This window comes from Orycteropus afer, unplaced genomic scaffold (genome assembly GCF_000298275.1).
Source record: "Orycteropus afer afer isolate SDZICR_OR568_19922 unplaced genomic scaffold, OryAfe1.0 scaffold00224, whole genome shotgun sequence".
NCBI lineage: Eukaryota > Metazoa > Chordata > Mammalia > Tubulidentata > Orycteropodidae > Orycteropus > Orycteropus afer.
In genome coordinates this window covers 2,271,866-2,277,005 of record NW_006921811.1, presented here as the reverse complement: position 1 = coordinate 2,277,005, position 5,140 = coordinate 2,271,866, and positions in this window count along the sequence as shown.

Genomic DNA, 5,140 nt, shown 5'->3' with positions numbered 1-5,140 from the left:
GATTCCACCATGGAGGTGATGACCAGTCTCATCATGGGGAATACTACATCCAGCTGCCCAGCCACTCAACCAGGCCCAGCCAACTTGACATACAAATTTAACTACCACACTGCTGTAACAAATTATCATGAATTTAGTGGCTTAAACAACACAAATTTACTCTCTTAAAATTCTGAAGGTCAAAAATCTGACACGGCTCTCACTGGGCTAAAATCCATGTGTGGGCAGCCTATGTGCCTTCTGGAGGCTCTAGATAAGAATTCTTTTCTTTGCCTTTTCCAACTTCTGGAGGCTGCCCGCGTTCCTTCCCTCATGTCCCCTCCAGCAATGTTATCGCTTTGGCTCTTCTTCCTCCCTCTTCCATTTTCAAGGATCCTTGTGATTATATTGAGCCCACTTGCAACACTGAACATAATCTCCCTGTTTTAGGGCTGTTACATCTGTAACAATAATTACCCTTTGGTGTATAACCTAACATATTCCCTGGCTCTGGGGATTAGAGTTTGGCATCTTTGGGGGCCCACTATTCTGCCCATCACAGACTACTGACCAAAATCTCATGTGCTCATTTTTCTGTAAACTAGGCTAAGGGCACTTCAAAAGCAGAAGGCATTGGACTGGTTTCAGAAGCCACAGGTTCTGACTTTAGCTCCCTCGTGTGTGAGCTGTGTGCTTCTGGCAAGCCATTTAACCTGCCTGTCCCCATTTCCTGACTGTGGGATGGCAGATCTATAATCACGGGAAGACGAGGAAGCAGGGACAGAGTGAACTTGTCTTATATGTCACTGTGCTCTGTAGCTGGGGCAACACACTTACATGGTTACAAAAGTCTTCCAGACCTTACCTGCCAAAAGCAAAGAAAATGGGAAGCAAGGCTTGTAGAAAGCCCATCTGTTTCAGATCTCAGAGCCCATCTACTGTGTCTCTGGGCAAGTCACTCCCTTTCTGCTTCTCACTTTGATTCAATAGTGACAATAAGGGACTCAAATGTATCAAATGATCATGAAGAAGGGAGAGGACTGGGTAATATTTTTTCTGTTTTACATAAAGTCACCTTGAGTCGGAGCTGATTCGGTGGCAACAAAAATAAAAACAGAAGGGATGACTTGGAGAGGTGGGACACCGAGACCTCCAATGTCCTTCCAAGGGATTTGCTTCCAATGCTTTAACTTTAGGGATAAAGGGGTACAGTTGGGGTAAACTTTCAGGCAATCTGAGGCTTTGCTTCTATATTGAGTTGACTCCACATAACATTCCCAGCCAAAGACACATGCCAGGGTTCCCTGGTGGATGGGCAAATACTCCAATATAAACTCCAGGGTTTGATTAGGCAGGGGTTGGACTTCATTTTCCCCCTCTCAAGGCAATCTCTTTAGAGATCTGCAGTATCAGCTGAGGAGGCATCAGGGCAGCAGAGAAAATATGTCAGCTGTGTACATCATCTATGATTTCTCGGACTATCCCATCAACTTTTCTCATTGGAAATCGACTCAGAGAGCTTATCTTTCTCCAGAAGGCCTTGGTGCCTCCCAGAATAGTTAGGGAGATCGCTGTAGAGGGATCTAATGTTTTCTCATCACACCTTGGTTATTTCTGTGTCTCCCTTTGGTTTATCATCTCCTCAAGCTTAAGGCCTACCTTATTAATTTTCATATATTCATTGTCATGTATTAGCTGATTGATAAAAGTCAAATGAAGACAAATAAGAGAACATCACAAGATTGATGTGTTTTCTTTGAGTGTATAACTGGGTGCAATAAGAATATTCCCTTTAGGACATGAGGTCTCTGACCCTTAGTGTAAGATGAATGATATCTATAGGCCATGTGTCTGACTTGGTCTCATGGATCTGATCATGGTGTGAAGGGCCCAGACATTCAGCAAAGAGGAATATCCAAAGGTCAATGGGTCAGATGAGAATTTGTGGGCAACAGCCCACCCACTCTCTCCCTAGTCTCTGAGCTGGTGGCAAACCAATGTCAGAAACACTAAAGCAGCACTGTCCTTAACTGCTTCGTTACACTGACAATGTGGGCTTCACGGGCAGGAAGGGCTCCATACTCTTTCCTTAATGAAGCCTGGGGCCTGGTGTCCAGTACGAGCATGTCTTATTTTCTTAGCGCTTCTATAACAGAAATACCACAAGTGGTGGCTTTAAAGAAATGAAATTTATTTTCTCATGTAGCTCAGGAGGTTAAAAGTCTGAATTCAGGATGTGGCTCTAGGACGAGGTCCTTTTCTGTCTATTTCAGCTTAGTTAAGGTTGTGTGTAACCTTGCTTGGGCCTGGTTGAGTGGCTGGGCAGCTGGATATGGTTATTCCCCATGGTGAGATTGGCAATCAGTTCCGTGGTGGAATCTACTGGAGCAGCTAAGTAGCTGCCTTAGGGATGTGGTCTGCTTCCAGTGCATAAGAAGCAGCTTTGAGGAAGGTCTCTAGCTTTTTGGGTTGAACCCTGCATGTAGTCAAGTTGTTCATTGTTCAGCAGTATGCCATACCCTGATGATCTTGGGACTTTTTCTGGACTCGAATTAGTGGCCTGCTGTGTTATTTGGTAACATCGGAACTGTACCTTTTCACTTGTCAACCTTGGGTTTGTCAGCCTCACCAGCCAACAGCTATTTGAGTGAAGAAAAGCCTCCAGCTTCAGGGGGCTGGGAGCAGAAGGCAAAGTTGAAGCCCAAGTTGAGGGTCTTTTACCCAGCCCCTAGAGCCTAGTGGGAGCACTGGTGCATAGTGCCTAAGGCATTCAACTGCTAACCAGAAGGCTAGTGGTTCAAACCCACCAGCCACTCCTCAGAAGGAAGATTAGGCAATCTACTTCCATAGTGATACCACCTCGAAAACCCAAGAAGGGGTAGCTATGAGTTGGATCCAACTTGACGGCAGTGAGTTGAGAGCCTGGCATTTTGAACTCAAACTTCTAGCCTCCAAAATTGTATAAGAATAAATACCTGTTTCTTTGGGCCCTCCTATGGGTAGTATATTTCTGTTAGAGCAGCATAAAGTAACCAAAACATAGCTGTTGACAACCTTTGGGTTTCCTGGGCTTACTGGTGCATCTGCCATGGGTGTCTGTCTTCATATGTCGTCTTACCCTTGTGTGTCTCTGTGTCTACTGTGGTCTTTTTATAACTCAGAAGTGATTGCAGTTAGGACCCTCCCTACTCTAATACGGCATCATTAATAATAAGAAAGAAAAATTTCTATCTACAAACATGATCACACCCACAAGGGCCAGGACTGGAATTCCACTTTTTTTTGGGAAACACATTTCAGTCCACAACAGTGCATGAGAATGATCAGTTTCTCTAAACAAAATAAGTCCTGTCTCATTTGAGTCTTTAATCTCATGGAAAACCTTCAACCCTAGTCATGCCGAGTTACAGAACATTCTTTCCCAAATAATAACTGCCAAATATATTTTTAAAAATATATACAAGTATATATTAATCCATTAAACAAAATGTCTCAAAGTACTGGAACAGAGACTCTTGGAAACACATCTGCTCATATTTTCTTCAGTTTGTTTTTGTTTCACTTTTGAGTGACAAATTTAGTTTCACTTATGGAGGAATGATATTTTTATTCTCCCTCAATTTTTAAAATACTGAATCCTCTCTTTCTTAGATGTTTTAGTGGTGGTGGAGTCTGGGAGGTAGAGCAGGGTTTGTTCCAGCTCTACTGAGAATCTGGGTGATATTATTCAGCCAATGAAGTTTCTGGGCCCCATATTTTCTTCTTTACTAAAAGGGGGAATTGAAATAGATTCTTTCTAAAGTCCTTGCCAATGTTAACATTCTATTAAAGTATTTACGAAAAGTGTGCCAAACTAATCCTATGATCTGCTCCATGAAAAGACGGTTTGAAGTTGCAAGAAGTTTCAGAAATACTCTTGGGGACCCTGGCTGTCCATTAGCATATTTAACAGGATCTGAACGTGGTGGCCGAGGCACCAGGAGACAATGGAGATCTTGTTTCAAAGGAGGTACTAGATCATATGCAGAATATTCACAGTAGATGATCAAAAGCCTGTTAGATATGTCACCCATCTCACAGCTATCAAAAAGGCTGGTCAGGAGAGTAGAGACAGAGGAGACACTTTTTGAGTATGGATTTTTGGAAAATGCATAGCTGTGCTATGAAACCCAAATACTCTATGCCAGTGGAAGGGAAAGGGGTGCCTGCCCTTCCTCAACCTTGGAGTGGTCTTCGACAGGATAGTGCACAGAGAGTTTTGCTTTTTGGTATGGGGTAGTGTTGTAGTGATCTTAAGTATGGATCTTGCTGAGGAATCTGAAGAAGAGATGAGTTGGTCAGATTCTCAGGGATGAATGGGGTGGCAGTGGGGGTAAGTTGGCTGTGTTGGATATGCTACACACTCAGAATTTCTCTGAGGGAAGGATATGTGAGAGAGTGCTTTCCATGGATAGAATAAGGGCCATGAGCAAGAGAGAGCTGGTGTGGAGTTGTCTCAGGTCCTGCCTAAGATGGCGCCTGGAGACTAAGAACTCTGGCAGTGTTTCAGTCCACACTTTTATAACTGTGCATGGAGCCTAAAGGCACTTGACTGCTAACCAGAAGGCTGGAGGTTCAAACCCACCAGCCACTTCTCAGAAGAAAGGTTGGGCAATCTACTTCCGTAGCGATACTGCCTCGGCAACCCAAGGAGGGGTCACTATGAGTCGGGTCTGACTCAATGGCACATAACAACAACAACAACACACCATACCACATAAAAAAACAGTAGCTGTCTAACCAGTTTGGATTCACGGTGACCGCCATGTATGTCAGAGTAGAACCAGGCAATGTTGGGTTTCCAATGGTTGATTTTTACGAAGTAGACAGCTAGGTTTTGTTCTGAGGTGCCTCCAGGTGGACTTGAAGCTGAAACTCCAAACTTTTAGTTTACTCAAACTCACTGCCATTGAGTTGGATCTGACTCTTAGTGACCCTTCTGTGGGTTTCCAAGGTGGTATCACTACGGAAGTAGTTTGCCCAATCTTCTTTCCAAAGAGTGGCTGGTGGGTTGAACCTCCAACCTTCTGTTAGCAGTCAAATGCCTTAGGCACTATGCCACCAGAGCTCCCCTTTTAGTTAGCAGCTGAATGCATTGACTTTTTGAACCACCCAGGGACTC